Source organism: Ornithodoros turicata, chromosome 1, assembly GCF_037126465.1.
Source record: "Ornithodoros turicata isolate Travis chromosome 1, ASM3712646v1, whole genome shotgun sequence".
NCBI classification, from domain to species: Eukaryota; Metazoa; Arthropoda; class Arachnida; order Ixodida; family Argasidae; genus Ornithodoros; species Ornithodoros turicata.
In genome coordinates this window covers 197,248,268-197,272,445 of record NC_088201.1, presented here as the reverse complement: position 1 = coordinate 197,272,445, position 24,178 = coordinate 197,248,268, and the positions used below count along the sequence as shown (strand labels likewise).

Here is a 24,178-nt window from a genome sequence, read left to right as displayed (position 1 = left end):
TTTGGGAATGAAATGCTTAATTCCTACAATCACCTCTCATGTGTGGTGTTTTTCTGCAATATTTTTCTGTTTCCTATGCAATCGTTACTATTGAATAAAGAAAATAATTATGGGATAGTTTTCAATAAATAACAGGTCCCCTGTCTAGAGCGTACACGTCCTTGAGCCACGCAGCTACATGCCAGGGTGATGACGTCATACTGCGACTCTATTGTTTCAGGTGCACCTTGTCCAGAAGAGATTGGTTGGACATTAGTGAAAAAAAAAACAGTGTAGCCCTGAGTCAATAGGATGATGTCACGACCAATGAGCAAAGCCTGCAGAGGGTGCAAAAATTCACTTCTCTCTTGGACACTGGCGGATGTGAACGCGTTAATTCTGTTCCTAGCAATTGTCTTGGCCATTAGTCGAAGAGCGGAGCTTCAGTGGGGTTCCGTTTGCCTCTGACTGGGTGTGGCTGTGTGGTTCGTCACTGGTGAATAGTGTCCGACGATTGTGGTGGATTTTGTGATGAGCGGATTTACAAGAAGGGACTACGGTGTACGTGAATATCCTCCGATGATGGTGAGTGTCTTTTTCGCTCTGTTCAAGTGTTTTTCTGTTTTTGCTTTCCTCTGTTGCCGAGCGCTCGTGCAATTTTTCCTCGTATAACAGCGCTCGTTGACCAATCTTCTATATGTCCCGACCTGCATGCTTTCCTCTGTCGATGCATCTAGCTTTGTATTTTTTCTTTTTTGGATGAGAAAGATTCGTATTGATCGTTCTTGTCGACAATGACGCTAGTGCTGCCGCGCCGTTGGTCTGAATGGGAGTAGTGCTAGGGCGATTCATAATAATTTTACAAGTAAATTAGTTCAGAAAGTAACCACAAGAGGGAGAGATGCATGATTTTATAGAGGAGAAAAAAGCATTACAATTCAGTTCTGTGCCAGGCCTTCGGATAGAAAGGACATATCGTTCTGCGCTCCTGTGACTGCAGTTGTGGTGCGCTGATTTGTTGTGTAACAAATTTTTTCGCACGTGATAACTTTGTCCCCACCTTTTTATGATTTTCATGCCCGTGCATGTCGGGTGCTGGTTGCTGTTGTCCAGGCATCCCCGCCATTTTATATCTTCTTCTGCCTTGGAAACGAGATAGCGCTGGCGTGATTCTTAATAATTTTGTCATGAGATTAGCTGAAAAAGTAGCCGCTAGGGGGTACAGATGCGGGACTTTATAGAAGAGAAAAAAAACATTATGAGTCAGTTCTCTGCCTGGCTGTCGGATGAAACAGTCGCATCGTTCTGCGCTCCCCGTGACTGCTGTTTTGGTGGGCTCATTTGTTGTGTAACTAATTCTTTTTGTTGTTAGCTATTGATGATTAGCATGTTTACTCTTGCTTTCCCAACCTCTGTATTATGAGCGTTTCTTTCCTCGCATGTCCAGAGCTGTCCTAACCTGCCCAGACATGTCATGATGACGTCACAGGATGTCCGGAACTGGTGGTCATAGCTGCGATGCTTTGCAATCTGCCCCTGTGCTCCGTCGCCCAGCGATGATCAGCGGCCATTCAGCACCGCTTTCTTCAAGATGGCGTCTTTGATCTGCAACTAAACTCCTTCTCTCCACTCTATCTCGATCTATCTTTTCTTTTTTATGCACTCTCGTTGCCCACAACTCACAGCTGGCCTGAACACGAGTTAGGTGCTCCCCAAATAGTGTTATGACTCCGTGGATGATCCTAATTTCTGTGGGGGTCCCAAATTGCTCTAATTGCTAATTAAATCGTGTTTAAGGCCAGTTGTGAGTTGTGAGCTACGAGAGTCCATCCCATACTACTGACGGCAACATAAACTATATATTTGCAGTAACTATCCTTGATCGATCTCTGGGTGCACGTCAACCAAATCAGCTCGTAATGTCATACCCTTCAGCAAGGAAAAGAAAAAAAACGAGCACAATTTTGAATACCATTCTCCGGCACTTAGAATTAAAAGTGACCAGGATGCGGGAAAAGAATTTGCGCGCACTAAATAAATAAAATAAACGAAAATTTTATTTTATAATATCAAAGAGCGGTGCCGAAGGCATGTCTCCACGCAATATAAACAAAATTGAAGATGTCCTTTTGAAAAAAAACGGTCCTGAAACAGCGATTTTCACGCACCTCTTCGCGATTACGGCGTTACTGTGGACGGATGCCTGAAGGTATGATAACACGCTCTATACTAAACGAAAGAGTAGAAAAGGTTCTTTCATCTGATGTAAGCTTTGCCATAGTCAAAAATTACAGGACCACAAAAGAAATTAGCAAACTTGCGCTACGAACGTCATCGGAGGCGTTTTCGCGATTTTTTTTTCTTTTTTCGGACTTTGCCACCAAATTTAATCGTCTTGAGCAAATCTTCATCATTATCTGCCAGTGAAAACAAATGCTTTCAGAAGATAGCAGCAGTTCGGAGGATCCAGCGCGTGACATATGGGAAAGCTGGAACTGCCCAAGTCGCGCTCATTTCCTTGGGGTCTCGCCGACCGAGAACAAAATATCGCAGAGACCTGCGACTAGGCGTGTTTTGCTTCTTTTTGGATAAGGAATAACATTTATTTTTTCCCTGAAGAAAGTAAAAATGTCACCGGCGCCCCTTGGTCGATTATAAATGAAACTACCCAATTAGCAGGTGTCGATTATGATCACGCCGTCTAACTTCGTCCTTAATAGTATGCTTTCAAACTGGTGCAAGGAGATGTGCCTTTTAACTCTGCAACCTTACCCAGATCTGTTGTTTTCTTGCCTGAACGTGCGGCGTGTGTGCAGACAAAGGAAAACCAGGAGCTGAAGTAAAACACCTCGCAGAACACAATCGGTATGTGTTATGGGTGCAGCATACAACAGTAGCAACATAGTGCTTTTGAATTTTCCTCACTGGTGCAGCCGGGATTGTGAACTCATTGAGGACTTCTCCTGCCTATGGTCTAGGAGCAGGAACTTTCATTTGGTGTCGCAGAGTACATGACACCCATTAACATACTGAGTCATAACCTGTTCTCTATATGTAGGTATATAGGTTATACTGTTCTGTTTCTCTGCTACACAGTACCTTCTGTGCCATACATTAATTTGTAACTACCTGTGCACATGGTAGTCATGTACTAAGGTCATGTGCTGAGAATGTGACTTCGGTCAAACAGTTGCGTCGTTCAAAACCCTGGATACATCAGAACCGCTCCACTTAAAGAGGTTGCTTATAAACAGGGAGCTTACTTTTATGCAATACAGCAAATGCAGTTTTTGCAGGTGTAAGCAAATATTTTGTGTAAGGTAGTATAGACCTGGATGGAAATCCTTTGTGTGAGATAGTATAGAACTGCCAGACAGTTACTTAATTACAATGTGTTAATTAAATCTACGTAACTACATTAATAAATTAAATTGGAGCTTTTTGGGCTGTACCAAGATCAGCAGAATGTGAGGCAAGTGTTGTTCATAGTACCACGTCACGTGAATTATTTGTGGTGCGATTTTTCTTTTACAATGCGGAAAGCAAGGCAAAACTGTGGAAGAAGTGCAAGTATTGCACTACTGGTTCTTTATGAGAGCCAAGTGCTTCGACTAGAATTTGCGCCAGGTTGGTGTAACAGCTGGCTTCTGTCCAGATACGTAGCAATGCCATGATGCGTTGTTGTCTGAAGCTAGACCTGCAAGCAAAACGGAGCGAAAGCGTGGGGGAAAGTTCCATTCGCGCTCGACGGAGTACTAGACAGAACGCCGTTACAGGAGCAGATATATGATGTGATTGCATTCCTACTATATTAATGATTATTGGAATGCAGTTTAGAAAGACTATCACAAAAAGTCCGTACAACGCTCAACTATAATTTAGGAGCCTTAAAATTCTACTTTCTATGGAAACTTTAATTGCCCTGTTATTTGGATCACTGTTAATTAAGCGCTCCAATTTTTTCTCTCTTCTCATTTCAGCCTTGTCATGCAGTGAAACAGTCTCACACCCAAAATAATTTACACTGCAAGTGGCGTGCTAAGAATTTCTGTCCTGCACTCACATGCAAGCATTTTTTTCTGCACAACTACCCATAACTGCAAACAGCTTACTTCTTCAACACACCGTGCTCCTAATTACATCTAAAAAACAAACATACAAACCCTCTTCTCACAAATTCAGCTGTACCATGTGGCTTGCTTCTGCGTAAAATCGGTCAAAATGGGAAAGGCCAATAAAAAATTGTGCGCACTTGTGTTTGAATTGAAATAACTTCAAAAACCGAAGCATACGCTAATAAACTAAGAAAAAGACATCAGTTTCTGCTATCAGGTAATTCTTGCGTAATGCTACATACACAGCCGCATTGCTCTTGCGTAAAGAAAGCACAGGACAAGGGCACACAAATACCTTTAAGCCAGCAGGGAAAAGGCTTAAAACGGAGCGCTCAGGAATAATAGCAGAGTCATGACACATCGCTACGAAACTCAACGGCTAACACAAGATAACAACAAGATACTAGCGGCGGGGAAAAATTATAACAAGAAAGACACTGCTAAACAAGCCCCAACCTGCCATGCTAACATCACAAACCAGGAAAAAAAGCACACACGCGTGCACAAACACACAGATAGCAGCTCAGGAATGCACAAGGAGAGGTGCTTTATAAAAATTTCTCATCTACGCTCAGATACCAGCATTTCTGCACAAATAACAGCTTACCCTATCAACATATCAAGCAAAATGAATACTGACAGTCAACAACATCTAACAAAAACAAACAACAAAGAAATTCAATTCTCACGAACTCAGCTATGCCAAGCGGCTTTCTTCTAATCTACCTGGATGCTGACTGTTTCCCCTCATCAACATTCTGAGTAAAAACGGTGAAAGAAGAAAAAGCTGGAAAAATTACACGCACTTGCGCTCCACTTGCTGGAACTGCACGAAACAGCAGCGCACGTTAGTAAACTGAGAAATATGCACTCACTTCTGCTATCAGAAAATTATTGCATAATGCGATACACACAGCTGAGTTTTACCTGCGTAAAGAAAGCAAAAGACAAAGGTACACACAAATTACCTTACGCGATCAGGGAAAATCACTTCTACTCGGGCAGCACATAATACGATATATGCCAATTTTTTACGGGTGGAAATTGCAAGACACTACTGAGCAATTACACGCACACACGCACAAGCACGCACGCACACAGGACAATGCATACAACACACGACGGGGACAAGCCTTAACACGGAGCGCTCAGAAATAATCGCTGCATTGCAGACATCGCTACGAAGCTGAACGGCTAACACAAGACGACAACAAGAAGATATTAGCGAAAGGTAAAAATTGCAGCAAGAAAGACACTACTGAACAAGTCTAGACATGCATACAAAATACTGCTCAACAGGGAAAAGTCCTAAGCCAGTGACAGAATATCATAGAGCATACGCAACTTCATTTTTCTATTTTACGTAAACTAAACGCGGTTTGCTATTTCCTGCTCAGAAAACGACGTACACATTTTCTTAGGGAGCAGAGAAATATAGGAATTTCTACTCCGTGCTTAGATACTAGCATTTCTGCTCAAAAATCCATAACTGCAAAATTTCAACAAACTTCATCAACAACTTCGTCAACATATCCAGCACACAACAAAATCCAACAAAGAACCCCACTTCCACTGATAGAACACTATTCAGCTTTTACCAGGAGACTTTCTGCTGCGCAAAAGTAGAGAAAATAAGAAAAGGGCAGTGAAAAATTACACGCACTTTTGCTTGCATAGCTGTAAGAGAAAAAAAAAATGAAATAACGAGGCACACCCTAATAAACTGTGACAAAGACACCCATTTCTGCTGGCAGATAATTATTGCATAATGCTAAATACACAATTGCATTCTCCCTGCGTGAAGAAGCCACAGAAAAAGGACACACAGTTTATCTTAAACGAGCAGGAAAAGTCACTTCTTCTCTAACAGCTTAATACCATAAAGTCTGAGTTTTTGCAAAGAAAACAAAGCTTGAACAGCGCTACGAACGTGACAGACACATACTAGCAAACAAACAAACACTCCTATTCATTTTTACTGATAGAATTGGAGCTAAAGGCGTGAACCACACTACAAAAATAAAGCACACTGCTTCAGGTAGGCATATCAAATGCACCACAACAGGACCGGCGTCGGGCACTCATAAAATAGCCTGCCCAAAACAAAGACTTCACCAGGTTCGCGAGGCAATTCCATTAAAAACGCTCGGCATATCATACAGATAGCAATGCAAACGCGATTACCCTTTTTTTACCCAATATTTCACACAGTAGTGCATAAATTTATCGGTCAGGCCACCCGAAAAGGCACACATAAAGAACGTACTTGTCAAGTGGGGTCCCAGCTTCACAAATGGGCACGCGCACTGTCACATTTTTTGTAGCCACATCGAGTGTAAACCCAAAGTCAATCCACAACCACATAAATTCATATTATTCTTCAGGTCAATAATTATCGTCGTAATTACCATCGTCAAAACACGGTACAGACATATATGTATACGAATACAATAGGTCTTCGTTCCGAATGTAATAGGTTTTAGGCTAGGGAATAGGCTTTTATTTGCTCGCACCTATATATTTTGCAAGAATACTATAGAGTGGAACGGGTAAATGTGAAAACCAATCGCTACACACTGTGGCTCGTATCATTTTTAAACCAAACCAATTAACATGTGTTCATAGGCCTTCCCTAAATAGGTGAGCCGCTAATAACTCAAAATAAAATGAAATAAAATAATCATTCCAGCAGCACTGGCTGCAAGTTTGAGAACCCAACAAAGCAGTGCGCTCCCATCAACACGCCTTAGGCTGACGTTAAACACCCGAAGCCTTCTTGAATACATTCTGCTGTCGCTGGAATAAAAGATTTATCGCGAAGGTGCTCAAACTCAAATAAACGTTACTTCTGTGGATAATAATTTTAAGCATGCAGATATGAAGGATTCATCTGATATCTAAGATGAACATAAGAAAGATTCCCTTGGCCAGGCGACAATGTACCAACAAATCCCATACACTATGTACAAGAAAGATTGCCAGCAATTCTGCTCTCCGTTTCTCGAAAAAAAGAAAGAGAAACAGCTTCTTTAAAAAAAATACATCTTAGTGAATTTTGGAAATTGGAATGTCAAAATACCTTGCAGATAAGGTTTTGCTCCGCTCACATACACGTAAATGCGAAACTTATGTACAGGTAGTTCTAGTTGTTTTATTACAAACATTCTGTATTAAAAAGGGGCTACGACCACGAGGTATACCTTTGTGGCACGTTCCTGTTTATTTTATGTGTGTGTGTGTGTTTCAGTTTGGAGAATTTTTTCAAAAAAGCCACGAGAGCACGTCATTTTCACAGTTGAGTTCTACGGTCAGGCGCATATCTTTTCCAAGAAATACTATATTGTGTAATAAAGATGACTAATTACCTAAATTCATTAATTAAATCTTTCATTAGGACGTCCTGAACAAAAGCCAGATACAGCGGTATGGGAGGCTGTCCTAGTTGAGCCACACCAGGTTTAAAAATATTGAAACACGCACGTGTATTAAAATATCCATCCCTGAATTTTGACATGGATATGGGCCAAAAGCGGAACCGTGGCACTCACGTTTGGGGCGGTGGTCTCAAGGTACGGGATCTGTATAGTATACTTCTGTATGTTAACTGTGCTCGCAACTATATTGTCTTCGCTCAGAAACCGTATGTTTCTGGAACGTACAGACATGAAAAGGAAGCATAATTTGGAGATTATGTTGCAAGGGAAATGTTTACTTGCTGAAGTTACCCCCCGTGACGGCGCCCATGCATCAGCCGTGATGCAATATATAAACTTTGGAAGAGTGTTCTCCGGACAGATTCTGCAGCACGTAAACGTCGAGATACGCTGGCGCCGAAAATAATATTCTCAGGCTGAAAGCTTAGCAGCTTACATCGTTCTACCTGTATCAGCACGGTCAATGATTTAGTCAACGCTGAGTGCAGGTGATGGGCAGTGCTTGCAGTACTAAGAACACGAATATGCTTCAAGTACTCTTCTCCTTAGGGAAGTGAGAGTTCCCCGTTCCTTTGCTACACGCTGTGGAATTGAACCGCTGTTTTTATACCAGCTATTTATTGACTCTACCATAGGCGTCGGAAGGCGGGGGCAACGGGGCAGCCGCATCCCTAACCAAAGACTAGGGGGTGACGCCTCCCACTTTTCTGGAGTGCCACAAGGGCCGCGTGCCTCTTACGGTACTGAGCGACAACCCGGAACGGAACCGGGAGGTTACATAATTCAGAGCTGTGGTTATCGCATTGAAAACCGATAAAACCGGGCTGTCTGATGGTACATTTTAAAAGCGATAAAACCCCAGTGCTGGGGGCGCGGAAAGACGTCAAACACACGAAGCACTGAAAACAGCGCTTCTGCGCACTGCGGTTTTATCGCCTACGACTTCTCTCGGTTACGTTGCAGTCGAATTGCATTTTTACAAGTGCAGAAGAGAAGCAAAATCTGTGCTGTATTGTGCCTCTACTTTCTCACAGTTTTCATCGGGGTTACCACTAACGACTGCTATTGAGAGTACCGAGACATATAGAGATCGGGCTGCAAAAGTCGTCTGAGCAAGATTTTGAAAACAAATGCACCCATGCGACTTGGATCGTGCATACCTGGGGGCCAGGTACGACAAACAGAATAAGACTAATCGAGGTCCATATAGGAGCATGTTCCTTTCATCAGAAAACATCTGCCCTTTTTGTGGAAACGCTAATTCCACAATCTCTTCTGATAAATGTTGATGCCGTTCCATTCCTCCGATTACTACCATGTGCCTTTCGGCGGACGAAAAGGAACCCTCAGGTGGGCAAAGACGACCCACAGACCAAGCAAATTGGCGTCGCTCATCATCAGAGTTGTCTCGAGACGGAATGCCACGAATTATTACTACCATGTACCATTCCTCTTCCATTCCCAAACCGTTCCCACCATTTCATTCCGATTTGCGATGCATACAGGGTGATTCCGGGAGAATTTCTCTTCAGCAATGCCCGCCCTGCAACCCTAGTTTCTTTTCCTTTTTTTCAATTCGATTCGAACGCAGCGATTATTGCGTGAAGGAGAGAATTGAGAGTTTTGGCCCCTGAAAATGGCATCATCAAGAAGAGCCGGACGTGACCAGTACTATACGAGAAGTCACGCCCTCGACATATTCTTGCCTGTTTTATTCCAACTATTCATGTAAAGAAGCTTAAAAAATCGTTGGCACGATTTTTTAACCATGACCATTAATGACCATTTGCAGATGAAATCATAGGTTAGGTTAGCTTGGGTTGGGTTGGGGCTCGCCTCCCCCCTGCCGTGAAGGACTTCCGACGTGCGCTGAGCGGTTGAGCGTCGAGCTGAAATTGGAATTAGGATTAGGATGATAATAAATAATAATAAAAATAATAGAAAGTGTTGAGCTATCTGAACTGGTCGAGGTCGGTTCACTCTGGAAATTGTTGCACCGAAAACTAGCGCCACCTTCGAGCTCAGCTAAAATTGTCCTTCCTGTTGAACGTTGAACTGTCCTTCTCGGCTCGCATGGCCGCGCCCATGAAATCAGCAATCAGCTGTTCTCGTTTTGTGGAGCGTGTTGCAGTTTGCAGTAAACTGTTTGCAGTTCAAGGTACAGGTGCTTAATGCGAATGGCAGAGCCGCTTGCGCTATCGCAGCCTCAACGAGGGTCCTAACACACGGCCCGTAGAAGCCGTCATGTGACTTACGCGTAACGCACACTTCACCATTTTGAGCTAGTGTCTGAGTGTTGGTGTTGCCTGGTGAAGAGCCTGAAATATATGCTCATGATATAGCAATGAACATACTAGAGGGCTGTTTCTAGGCTACAGTACGAAAGAAGATACTTGTAATATCAGTGGGGCTTACAGTGTCCTTGGAAGGGTGCGTCATGGCTGGACCAAACACTGCTCGGAAGAGGCGACGGCGTCGCAGGCCTGCCGCTTGATGGAGGCAAACGTGCGACGGGCCCGCTGCTCGGAGGCGGCGGTGGTGTCACGGCGCCTTTGTACTAAAAGCAATTAAGCTGAATTAAGCGTGCACGGGTTCTATCATACGATTCCATCAGCACACTTGTTTAAAACTTGAATTATTGGTTTACCACATTTTAGATGATGCAAGCCCTTCTCACCATACCTCTTTTGGTTGAGATCAACACCAATTTTCGACAATAAACTAGTTAATACTTACGAGGACTGCCGTTCAGGTGTTTCACATCACAAGCTGCAAAAAGAAATGCTATTGTGTGTCATACAACAGATTCATACAACACAACACAGCATGCACATAACACAAACACACACAAAGAAGAAAAAAAAGAACACAATCATTAAAAGCGAGAAGTATTGCCTACGTGGTGATGGAAACCGCAGCCTTTCCTCGGTGGAGGGATTACATCGGCTGAAGAAAAGAACACATTTCATATAACACACTCCTACAATAAGTGTGCCTGAGATGGGTACCTGGACCTGTATCCTGGCTACCTGCATCCTCCTCTTCACTGGATTCGGTATCTTGTGAACTTGACCACGGTGTAGGTTTTGCTGAAGTACATGGGGACGTTAAAACAAAAAATAAATAATGGTACCTTTCACGAAAGCTCACCTCATTTTGTGCGTCTCCTGCTGCTTTGATAATACAGGTGCCATATCGAGGAATTTGCACAGAAACTTCCGCGACTTACAATGACGCCGCTATACTAGGTACCAGACTCACAAAAAACACTGCACATACGCTGCACAGCACAAAAGGTACAGTATATATCAAACGAAGCGGGATAGACAACAGATATCAAGAGAGCCAGAATGAAAACGCCGCTAATAACAACACGCGCAATACAGGAAAGCGGGATTCCCGGAACAGGAAGCGGAAATGCTGCTACAGATTGTGATGTTGTGATTTGAAGATTTTGTCGCAAAGAAGATAAAATCTAGCAAGAAATGCAAAATTTGAGCAAAAACAAAAACAAAGTTTTGTGCCCAACATCTCTATGAAATGTTTTTTTTTATTGCGTGTTAGCGCCGCGAAGCAACTGTGGCTATGAGCGACGTACAGATGTGAACAGACGGAGAGAGGACAGCAGGAAGGAGTGGGGGACAGGGGGATCTATGAAATGTGTGAAAGCACCATCATCATCATCCGATTGTTGTGTTGCTTCCGATGTCGTTGCGACGTTTGTGTTGCCGCTCATTTTCGTCTGCTTGTGCCTCTTTCCAAGTCATTACCGGTTTTTAGGTATTAAATGTTCCGTGTGAAATGCATGCATCATGTCGAGGTGGAGTCGATACCGTGCATTGCGAAGGGAGTTAGAAGACACTGTGAGTGAAATAGTGAACAGTAACTCGCTTCATACGTGTGAACGAGGCACTCGTCCGCAATCAGAAGCTGAACATTTTGATGCAGATTATGAAACAAGCGTTCACCATCCAGTTACGAATGAGACGGACTCTGAGCTCTCGTGGGACGAGATAAGTGACGATGTAGCAGCGGAGCATTGTGAAAGCCATGAAGAAAATTTTGAGGACAGCGTAGTCTCGAGACTAGCAAGGATTTCCCTCAAGCATAATCTGACGCATGCCTGCGTAAAGGATATCGCCGCCCTCTTGAGGTCCTGCGGTCACGACATTCCAACAGACGCCAGAACCATACTGGGGACGCAAAGAAGAGCTCCTTTGCAACATGATGGCACATTTGCCCACTTCGGATTGGAAGCTGGTTTTTTGGAGTGCAGTGGAGTGGGGATTTTCCCCAGCGAAATCCGTTTGCAAGCAAATATTGACGGCCTCCCCCTGTATAAAAGTTCTTCAACGTGCTTTTGGCCCATTTTATGCAGGGCAGCAAATCATAGCAATCAAGAGCCATTTTTAGTGAGCGTATATTGTGGTAAAGGGAAGCCACCGAATCTTTACACATTTCTGACACCGTTTCTGGAGGAAGTGCAGCATCTCATGACCGAGGGTATCCAGTTCAAGGGGGCACACATGAGTGTAAAGCTGGATACAGTGATATGCGACGCCAGATAGCAATGCCAGTTGTGCCAATGACAACTGCGACATCATACATAAAGTTCAGACGTTACTCATGACAACAAAGATGTTTACCATGCCTGGCCTACATCCTACGGCACGAGACATTTGTGAAAACATATTTCGTTGCAACTTTTGCCCGCAAATAGATAAATTACTGTCTTTGGAACCCCGAGTGACGTGGTCATGCTTATCAATGTCTCTCCTTACGTCTCTGCAAATTCACCAGGGATTTTTGCCAAGCTGCCAAGGACGCAGGACACTAATTTGCGAATGTCCTCCTACGTTTACGTGGTGTGCCATGCAAAATTAAGGGAGCATGTTTTTTTTTCATTTTCAGTCAGTATAATGTGCTATTTATTTTATATTTAATTGCCACTTCTGTGAAGAGCACCAGACATTTGTGAAAACATATTTCGTTGCAACTTTTGCCCGCAAATAGATAAATTACTCTCTTTGGAACCCCGAGTGACGTCGTCATGCTTATCAATGTCTGTCTTACGTCACCGCAAATGCACCGGGGATTTTTGCCAAGCTGCGAAGGACGCAGGACACTAATTTGCGAATGTCCTCCTACGTTTACGTGGTGTGCATTGCAAAATTAAGGGAGTATGTTTTTTCATTTTCAGTCAGTATAATGTGCTATTTATTTTTGCCACTTCTGTGAAGAGCACCAGACATTTGTGAAAACATATTTCGTTGCAACTTTTGCCTGCAAATAGATAAATTACTCTCTTTGGAACCCTCAGTGACGTGGTCATGCTTATCAATGTCTCTCTTACGTCACTGCAAATTCACCGGGGATTTTTGCCAAGCTGCGAAGGACGCAGGACACTAATTTGCGAATGTCCTCCTACGTTTACGTGGTGTGCGTTGCAAAATTAAGGGAGTATGTTTTTTCATTTTCAGTCAGTATAATGTGCTATTTATTTTTGCCACTTCTGTGAAGAGCACCAGACATTTGTGAAAACATATTTCGTTGCAAGTTTTGCCCGCAAACAGGTAACGAACTGACACAACAGAACACCGACATTGCCAACTTCAGCATGATATTTGTTGCAAGTTGGCATTGTCGGCTGCATGTCGCTGGTTTCAATCAACATCGAGCCGACATTGCCAACTTCAGCGTGATATCTGTTGCAAGTTGGCGTTGTTGGCTACATGTCGCTGGTTTCAATCAACATCGAGCCGACATTGCCAACTTCCAGCAGATATCTCGCTGAAGTTGGCAATGTCGGCTCGATGTTGATCGAAATCAGCGACATGTAGCCGACATTGCCAACTTCAACATGATATCTCTTGGAAATTGGCATTGTCGGCTACATGTCGCTGATTTCGATCAACATCGAGCCGACATTGCCAACTTCAGCGTGATATCTGTTGCAAGTTGGCGTTGTTGGCTACATGTCGCTGGTTTCAATCAACATCGAACCGGCATTGCCAACTTCCAGCAGATATCTCGCTGAAGTTGGCAATGTCGGCTCGATGTTGATCGAAATCAGCGACATGTAGCCGACATCGCCAACTTCAGCATGATATCTCTTGGAAGTTGGCATTGTCGGCTACATGTCGCTGATTTCGATCAACATCAAGCCGACATTGCCAACTTCAGCGGGATATCTGCTGGAAGTTGGCATTGTCGGCGCCATGTCGTTTTCTTTTTGTCATCATTGAGCCGACATTGCCAACTTCTGTTGTATATCGGCCAGAAGTTGGCAGTGTCAGAGATATATCGGGCCGACATGCCCAACTTGCTACAGACATCGGCCCGATGTCGTGTGCTGCCTGGGTGAAAACAAAGCGCTTGAAGTATTATGTCTAGATACATCTGGTGAAGCTTTTGCATGGCAAATCGCAGTCTAGTAAGGTGCGTGAATCAATGTGAATGTTCCAGAAATTAGAGTCGTATTTCGTTCTAGTTTGAAATTACCGTATGCTGGTTACAAAAAATGAAGCCACCTCTGCTGGCTTAAGTTATTCATCCGAGGGAAAATAGTTTTTACTTGCAAACAAACATACCGTTTCTTCAGGTCCATATGCAGCTTATTTGCAGAATGGCATTTCGATAGTCTGTCCAGTACCGGTCCCCTGCATTTATCAGAATGGAGTCTCACAAGGAAAACCACACGCAGAAAAGTACACAGGCAGGTTCCGATTTCACGATTCTACGGTTCTGAGGCTGGAACACACGCAGACGGACAAACACAACACATCCACAAGGTACCGGTATCGGGCTTTTTCTGTTTTTCGTCGACCGTCGTTTTTCAACTCTTTGATTTCCCAACCAAGGCAGCCATGCAGAGAATGGCGATGCCCGTGACGATGTTCATAATATAGCAGATGTCCACCATAGCTGGAACCAACACCGGAAACTGATTTGGTAAATTCAGAGTTTGACATACTCAAATTTGACAGGCAAGCAGCAGAACAAAGCACTAACTGCAGTCACTGCAGTGTGTCAACAGAACCCTGATAGCCAGCGAAAAATAGAGCAAAAGATTCGTCCAGTCTCGGTACTCTCGTTCCCAGCACACCACAAAGAGCCACACCCTGCGGGGAACTATTTTCAGATGCGGGAGCCAAAAGCCTTCGCTGCTCGGAAGCAGTCGTGCCTTTCGACCAATCAGAGACGATTTCTTTTGAAAGTTTGAATCTGAAGCGTTTGTATCGCAAAAGTTGATTGTTACGGCTTTATCTTTACACCGTGAATTTTTTCGTGATTTATTTTGAACAGTTTATTCTCGAAGTTTATTTTGCGAAGTGTAAACCAGAGTGATCCCTCATGCCCTTGGTATTCCTACTTTTCAGTGCTTCGACACTGCGCTTATTTCGAACCAGGAAGCAAAGTAGCAGATAAGGATTCCCAGACTTGCTTACATAAACCACCGAGCTCTGAAACAAATGGACGCCCCGAAGTGCATGTGAAGAGATTTCCATGCGAAACTTCCTGTTCTCACGTACATCACCATGAAATGGCTGATCTCCAGAGGATTAATCCTATGGGGAGAGGTGGGTGGGCTACAGTGTGCGCTTTTGTTTAAGTTACAGTCATAATAGTAGAGGTTCGTCTTGGTATTGGTTTGGTTCGTCCTTGGTTCAGCCTCTAATGACATAGTTTTCAGCAGAAGGTAAACGGGTAAAAAACGCGATTCTGTTTCATAGGTTCTAAAAGCGACCAAGGCACGGGAAGAGAATTTGCGCACCCTGCAGAAATAAAATAAGCAGAAATTGTATTTTATAACATCAAAGAGTGTGCACAAAATATAAACAAAATTGAAGATGGCCCTTTTGAGAAAAACGGTTCTGAAAACAGCGATCTCAGCGAAGACAGCGGATGCCTGAAGGAATGATAACGCACTATATGCTAAACGAAAGAGTAAAAAAAAAAGCTCTTTCATCTCACATCAGTTTCGCCATAATGGGAAATCATGCGACCACTCAAGAAATTGTAAAATTTGCGCTACAAACATCCTTGGAGGTGTTTTTGCGATTTTTTTTTGAATTTTTTTCGGGCTTTCTTACCGAATTTAATTGTCTACAGCGAATCTTCAGCACCCATTCTGCCAGAGAAAAAAATGGGTTTCAGAACAAAGCAGCCGTTCGGAGGACCCAGAGCGCCAAATATGGAAAAGCTGGAACTGCCCAAATCGCTTTCATTTACTTGGAGCCTCGCCGACGGAGAACGAAATATCGCAGAGACCTGCGACTAGGCTTGTATAAGGTGTACTAGGCTACTCTGTACTAGGCTTTCGGATAAGGAGTAACATATATCTTTTTCCTGAAGGAAATAAGAATGTCACAGGGGCCCCTCGCTCGATTATAAATGAAATTACCCAATTAATAAACCATAGGTTGTTAAACCGTATAAAATTTCACACTCACCTGTCTAGCTGCTGTGTTGTGCGCATCGTCCTGTTCTCACGAATAGTGTCAGAGATGTTCCTTCGTTGATGTCAACATAGACACATACTCGCACACAGCAACGAAAAGTCGCGGCCTACACTGCAACTTGTGTCCCCTTCCTTTCGAGCAGGTACTGCTTGCCAGCGTGTCACGGCTCGCCCCAGTTCCCCAACGTGATGATGATGATGATTGCAGTTTTTTTATGGCGCGTGAGCAACTAGACTATAATGCGCCAAAACTGTTATGTGTGTGGAAAGGCTAAACTAACTGTTCAATTACAACCGAATTATCTCAGAATTTGAGATGTAAACCACAGTAAAAGAGAAAATCATTCACTTGTAGGAAATTTAAATAGGCGATATCTCTAAAAAAGTTGAAAATTCTCTTGTAGGGTAAGAGCGGTTCATCCCCAAGTAATAGAGCAGGGTGAAAAGGCACGTGATATTGGTAAAATTCCTTAAAATGGCGACGACGGTGATTTTCTGGTAATGGACATGTGATTAGGATGTGCACCACAGAGGGTTGCTCACCACAGCATGTACATTGGGGAAGAATTATGCTTTGGATTTGCCTGCCACGGAGGAACTCTCCCGTTTGCTTTTACAACCTGACAACTATATTCGGAAAAACCATATGACTCGACCTCGTCTTGGATGCGCATGCAAAGCGGTGGGACAACCGCAGGCTTATGAAGGAAAAGCTGTTCAAAACGAGTAACCTTGATACTCGGCAGAGCTGGGTGACGTGGGTATCCCCTGACTTTTAATGCATAAGAAGATGCTAAGTAGAACCTCCGTCGACTCAATGACCACTCGTTACGTTCTACGTAGAGACTTTCGACTGGGGAGGTGCTGAATGCTCCCAGTACCAGTCTCAGACCCTGGTGGTGAACGGAGTCTAGACAACTCAGGACAGATTTACGTGCTGAGCCATAAACCACAGAGCCATAGTCAAGTTTGGAGCGAATAATTCATATGTGGATTCGGTGTAGAGTTGCTCTGTCTGCTCCCCACGATCTGTGCGACAGAACTTTTAGAAGATTTAAGGATTTCATGCATTTTGTCCTGAGGTATTTCATATGAGAGAAGGTGAGCTTTTTATCAAAAATAACACCTGAAAATTTGCACTCTGACTTGACTGATAATTCATGTCCATTCATTTTCAACCTGGGCTCGGGTGTTACCCCCTTACTCTGGAAAATGGAACACATACTGTTTTGTCTGGTGAGAACTTAAAACCATTTTCATTGGCCCATTTGCTTAACTTGTTTATGGTTAGCTGCAACTGTCTTTCGCACCGACCAGGGTCAACGGAACTGCAAGACATTTGAATATCGTCCACGTACACGGAATAGCTGACAGAAGGGGCGATGACCTTTGCAATGGAATTCATTTTAACAATATAGAGTGTGACACTCAGCACAGAGCCTTGTGGGACACCGTTTTCTTGTATAAATGGGCGTGATAAGGCCGTGCCTAGTTGAACTCTGAATGTTCTCCCTTCCAGAAAGTCAGCCATGCAGCATAGCATGCGACCACGGATTCCAAAAGAGCACAGATCTCGCAAGATACCATAGCGCCATGCGGTACCATAAGCTTTTTCTAAGTAAAAAAAGACAGAGAGGCAGTGTTGCCTTCTGACAAACGATTCCCTAATAACTGTTTCCAGCGGCACGAGATGATCAGTAGTTGAGCACGCAGCCCGGAACCCACACTGGTAACGATCTAGACATTCGTTTTCCTCAAGGTAATAAACGAGACGATTGTTTATCATACGCTCAAAAGTAGCAGCCCAGTAAGTGTCCTAATGCGTGAAGATAACTGATCATGTCTTTTTGGGTACAGTTATTTTCTGCCTTGGAGCTTTCTTACTGGCTTCTGCCAGCTCTTTGTCGGAAATATCAGGAAGTGAGCCGCTGGCAGACAAGCCAGCTTTATGCTTTCTTTGTGGTTGTGAGCTCAAACTGGCAAAGGACAGTTCAGAGCTCGAGTCCTCATCATTCCACTCCATGGAACCTTCCATATGGGAATGTGAGGTGGTAGGCAGCACTGTACGTGTGCTGCTCTGTGTGGGACGAAAAATAGTGTCAGTTTGCTTTTCTTGTGAATTTGGTACTGATTCTACCTCAGTTTGAGTTGCACATGTTGCCATTTTGGGCTTTACTTTTATTACGGAAGCGAACGATTTTTCAAAGATAAACGGAGATGCTTTCTTTCTTGCCTCAGCGTAGGTTAAGTTTTGTGTCACCGTGATGTGTAGTGTTTCTTTTTCAAGCTTCCATTTCGAACATGGTCGACGGTATGCTGGGTGGTCCCCCCCCCCCCCCGAGCAGTTAACACAACTACAAGAACCCTTGCAATCCTTTGTTTCATGCTGGGGTTGGCCACAGTGTGCACAGCAAGGTGATCCTCGACAGGCATCAGCCGCATGCCCGAATCTATTACACCTTAAGCAGCGAAAAGGATTTGGAATATACGACCTAACTTCTGCTGAGAGGTATCCAATCTTAAGCTTCTCGGGGAGTGTAGGTTGATCAAATGTGACGACTAAGTTTCTAGTAGTGATGTACTCATTATTCTTGCGGATCTTTATCTTTCGCACATCAATGACCTCCTGTTCTTTTAGATTTTCCAAGATCTCTTCTGTCGGCACATCTATCACTTCTTAAACTGACATAACTCCTCTGCAAGTATTTAGGGTTTTGTGCAACGAGGCTGCAATGGGTGTCCCCGTCATTTCGTTGGCATTCAGTATGTAGTTGCAGTCTGCTACTTATATACATTTCACTAGTATGTCCCCAGGTCTCATTTTCTTGATTTCTGTGATATGCTTTGAAAGTGATCTTAAAGCCTTTTCGATAAAGAAAGGCGATATTTTTCCTAATGGTGTGCATTTTTCTTTTCCATCTTTGCTGGTAGATGTAAGAACAAGGTACTTTGGGCTGAAGTCCTTGGTTACAATTGAAAGGTCTTCGGTCCGCGGCCGTTTAGCGGCCGCGACCTTTGAGGAGTTTGAATTTTTAACCATGCAGGTTTGATACACGGACATTCCTTGAAGTCGCCCACACTTCATGTCCATAAATGTGGGAAGGTCCCGGAGTTGTTACAACCCATGAGCGGGGCTTGACCAAGACCCCGACTGCCACCGTTCAATGTTTCTACCCTTCACCTTAAATCCCCTCGGCACGGTACGGATAACACCTTAGGACTGGGGGCTGGGGTCCGTGGTGGCGCCACTCACCAATCACCAGCCGAAGCCGGTGCCCCCTGCGGGGAGTTCCCCAACGTATTCGTCGACTTCAATGTTGTAACACTGTTGGGAAGAGAGTTTATGTTTATTATAGGACCCATACCGGTGTCGACAAGGCACGACATTCATTCACACATACATAAGGTCACCGAAATTTAGTGCGCAATCGCAGGCTCCTCTTCTCTCCAGCACGCAACGAGGACACGGCAGCGCTGGCTTTCATGCCATCTTGGTTTTTTTCTATTTTGTCAGAAGACTTGCGCCTACTGCGGGATCCGCTATAGCCCTTATCGGGAAATTAATCTCAATGTCTCTCAAACTGTTTTCTTCGCAATCCATCTCATACCACACATTCTGACAAACGGCACGCGTGCGAAGGAAACAGTTTCCTCACGTGCAAACTGCGAGCCCACCGAGCTCACCAAACCAAAGATGGTGCCGGAGAGGACTGATTCAACCACGTATATGCAGCCGTCCGATCGGGGCGAGTTTCTTATCTCTCTAAAATAATTAAAACACAGTTGAAATATTTTTATTATAGCAGTTCATCGCAGTGCACTGTCATGCACAACAAAAAGAGCCCCCGTTCCTTTCCCCCTTCCTTTTTCCTAAGCAATGCGCATTGACCTCGTCTTTCAACTTTTGACTATGTCAATGACGCTTGCTAATCGCAGGCATGATGTACAACCCATTCTGACAGTATATAAACAACTGTCCAGCAAGTGTTGCCTTGTGGATGGCACATTTGGCTACACGAATCCAATTGTTTATTACCCAAAATTATAACGACAGAGAAAGAAAAAAAATCGAAAGCAGGCGCTCACAAAAAAAACAAAGTCAGTTTTTATCTGGCTCTCAGTGTTTATGAAATTTTTCCTCGGTAGGATACATGTACCTATTCATGGGATCGCCAAGAAATAGCGTAGTCGACAAGCATGGAGTCAGACTAGTCACACTATGTATAGGGGACGGAACGCATCACCATAACACCTTTGCATTTCAATTGGAAGTCAATAGGGAATCTTTTGATATTCCTGATTAGAAATACAGTTAGGGAAATCATAAGAAACTCTTTAGAGTTTCTATGGAGGAAACTCATTAGGAGCTGATTTTCTATTGAGTTTCTATAGACTCAATAAAAATACATTTGGTTCTCTATAGGTCCTCGCTTGGCATTTTTGTAAAGAACGTGGTCTTGTAGCGACTCTTGTCTGCCTCCTTCATAGGTCTAAATCGGGTATTGTTGAAGGAGTCAGCTCCCGTGGCATAGTGGTTAGGATGATAGCTTCCCTTGCCGAGACTGAGAGGTGACACAGATTCGAATCCTGTCACCCCTGTGCTATCTGAGGTTTTCCCTGGGTTTTCCGAAGACTTTCCAGACGAATGTCGGCACAGGTCCCCCTGAAGTCGGCCCAGGACGCATACTAATCCCTCTGTTCCCCACTTCTTCCTGCTGTCCTCTCTCTGTACGTGTGTCCACGTCTGTACCATCTGCATCTGTCAATGTTTGTACGTCGCTCATAGCCACAGTTGCTTCGCGGCACAAACACGGAATAATGTTGAAGGATAGAGCCGAGAGCGGTGTAGTTCTTCAACACAGCTGATGTCGCACTTGCGGAAAGCATTCGCATGACTGCGTTCAGTGTGGTTTGCCAACACTAACTCTACGCATGCGCAGATGGCACGTCTTGTTTGTAAACAGTGAAGTGGTCAATACATTTTGACGTTGGTGTAGGGCGGCTTGTGAAACTTCAGGCGTGCTTTGTTTGAAACCGGGGGCAAAAGAAAAAGAACTGAGAGGAGGTACACAATCCCACTTTAGGGAGACGTGTCCGCGAACCTTGGGCAAGATAACTTTATGCAAACGGGCCCTGTTTTGTAGACATGAGTATAAAATGTTCCCTCCCTTTTCTTCGTAAACTTCATCCAGAATCCAAATCGTTTTGGGTAAAAAAGAAAAAGTAAGGAATTTTGGTGCTTCGAGAAGGGGCATGATCATTCCAGTGGAGAGAGAGCCCTGTTCTGACATGAACACTTGGGAAGTTAAGAACAAACTGTGTTTCTGTTTTAACTCCTTGCTAGCATTATGATGAAACCGTGGTTGTGAGCAGTGTACAGACGCTGAAAGATGGACAGAGCACTGTGAGAAAGAGCATGAGAAAGGGCAGTTTGCTCATGTCTAGGTCTGGTGCCAAAGTGTGAGAGAGATACTGGGAAATTTTCAGACAGCACAGCCACTGATAAGATTTTGCATCTGTTGCATCTCTGCGGTGGTGGTGATGGTGAAAAGGCTCGCCGTTGTGGGCCTCACAGAAGTGCATCATCTCTTCATTCAATATCACTTTGGCAGGCTTACCAATAAGAAACAATACCTATTATCCTCTCGACCACGCCAAGGCCAGCGTTGTTGGGTCTGGTATCGTTGCAGAGGGGCGAAATTTTTTCTAATCTGTTTTTATGCATTATGTTCACGGCGCACTTAAATCATTCCATCTTCTAGAAGGTATGAAAAAATAGCTCAGAAAAACTTGAATTGTTTACACGCTGACTCTTCTGCTGATCCTCCGCGACGCTTTCGTCGCATGCCATAAAAGCGATTCGTCTACGTTGGAGACACGAACTCCAGAACGCGTTTTTCTTCGCTCATTTCCCCCCCCCCCCCCCCGTAATTGGAAACTTCTGATCCAGTGGTGGCTGTCAACGCATTTTTGCCGCCGCTATGTAAGATATCGTTAAGATATAAGACAGTGCTTCCTAATCGTTGCTTCATACGTTCGCACGTTCTGCAAATGATTTGCTGAAATTGCTGCCTCTGATTCCTCTTGCAAAACAAGCAACAGTGCAACAATACTAGGAAAACTGACATTACGTCAGAGTAGACACCTACTCACACTGAGTCTGTTCGTAAGCTGATATCCCTCTTGGAATCACCTCCTACTTTGGCTCATGTTTATTCAGACAGAGAAACGCAAGGCTTTGTTGACGCCTCAGCGAAATATCTAGGAGCGTTCATCTCACAGAAACACGATCGAAAAGAGTATGTCGTTGAGCATGCCAGCAGAGCAACCAACACAACAGAGGAAAAGCTGCGTTAAAATATGCTCGAATGCATTGCCCTTCATTGGGCTCTTACAGACAAATTCGTATTTATGTGCACAGGATGCCTATCGTCTATGTTTGTGCAGACAACTACAGTCTGTTTAATGGCCCATGCACAGCAAATCAATAGAAATTTTTCCTGCATGGTTGTCGATCTTCTGGAACTTCCTCACGAGATACACCATCGTTCTGGAAAACTATTGTAGTCGCTGATGCTCTATCGCACTGCTGATAATTATCATCTTTCCTTTCATCAGCGATGAGATTCGTGTTTATTGGAGATTTTCAAAGTCTTCAAAATTCCCGATATCTACTCTCACAAAGCAGAAGACATGCAGAATACTTCCCTGTTCTGAAATGGCATACTCTCCCAGGCAAAGCATGGTGCGTAACTACGTCTAAAAGACGTCTAAATGTAGACTCTGGGAGTGTCTATTACACGTCTAACAAAGTAGCTCTGTTGCTCCGTATCCGTTCCCTAGCTTTCCCCTAGGCCGAGTAACGTTACGCTAAAATACAGCTAATAGCCGGATAATCGTAACATCGACTCAGACCTTTTTTGCACAAACGCATGTAATAGGGCAGTACTTATCTATCCTCTGGGCCATCACTTAGACATCTATTAGCCATGATGTCAAAAATTATACATACTTTTGGCAATTTTGGCACTAGTTGCACATGTATCGGTTCATCTAGGTGTATGGCCCTCACATGTACATTCGGGTACGTGTGGTTGATGCACAGTATGTCTCTACAAAGGCAGTATGGGTGTTGGCAAAATATTTATTTCAATTAACATACTGGCTAAACGCTGACCTCCAAACATGTCGAGAATTTACCGTCATCGTCAGCACTTCCCATCCTTGTACAATGACATACCAACAAATCTTGGTACTCTTCCAAAGTAGATAGTAATATACAAGTACACAGATCGCAGTACTTGTATAACTGGTAGCTGCAAGCAATGCCTAACTGTCTTCGGGTCCATGCTGGCACCTTGATTGATCCAAAGGCAACGAGTACTTGACACATATATGGGGTGGTAGACGGCTGTGGGTAGCAGGAAAGAACGTTTCCGAGATGCACTGAAAATAGAAAGGACAATATGTGACATATATTTCTATAAATGCCTGTATACAAAAACGTTGGATGCCGATTGCTTACTGCAGGGCTGAAGTTTATCCATATTTTTTATTTAGACACTATGCAAGTGTCAAGTATTTCCCTATCCATACATGTCGGATCATATTTTGCTTGTGCAGAACCGATTTTACCGTCGACTGGCAAGTACAAGGCGATACCTCTTTTCATAATGGCACAATCATTTGGCCGTTGTGGGCACGTCATGCTACCGAACATGGTCTCTTTTACACCGTTCCACTTTATACTGCAGGTGCTCACTGTTTTCCTGCCACCGCTTCTCGTCAACAGCAGCCCGGTGTTACTATCATCCTTTCACACGGATGGCTTATCAGTGTTCTACGGTGATCAGCTTATCCCATTAACCACATCTGTCCTACGGATGTCCGGTTATTGTCCCAAAATAAATTGCCTGAATCGATGTCCACCTAGATTTCCGTAGGATACCCTTAAATGATATCTAATGTCCCCAAATTATACATTGAACTATGGCCGAATGATAGACGTAGGGCGTCCATAGGATACCCTTAAAGGATATGTGATGTCCCCAAATTATACAGTGAAATACGGCCGCCGCATAGACATAGAACATCGTACGGGCATCCGTATAAGTCACAAAATCGACCGATGTCAGTGACGGCAGACTGCGTTCTGCGCTCCACTATAAAACCTCCTGTTTCGTTGTTAC

General features: G+C 43.9%; 1 long non-coding RNA gene across 2 annotated transcripts; it reads right to left on the bottom strand.

Annotated features, from left to right (window-relative positions):
- Nucleotides 1-9,347: 9,347 nt before the first annotated feature.
- LOC135374872 (uncharacterized) lies at nucleotides 9,348-14,337 on the bottom strand. 2 transcript variants are annotated; one of them, XR_010417137.1, is made up of 7 exons: nucleotides 14,119-14,337; nucleotides 10,537-10,617; nucleotides 10,428-10,474; nucleotides 10,265-10,297; nucleotides 9,944-10,085; nucleotides 9,784-9,846; nucleotides 9,348-9,417 (listed from the first exon to the last, which is right to left on the bottom strand). It is a non-coding gene; the product is annotated as an uncharacterized LOC135374872 (long non-coding RNA). The 2 variants fall into 2 exon arrangements; XR_010417136.1 differs by having other exon boundaries at nucleotides 9,784-10,085.
- Nucleotides 14,338-24,178: the final 9,841 nt, after the last annotated feature.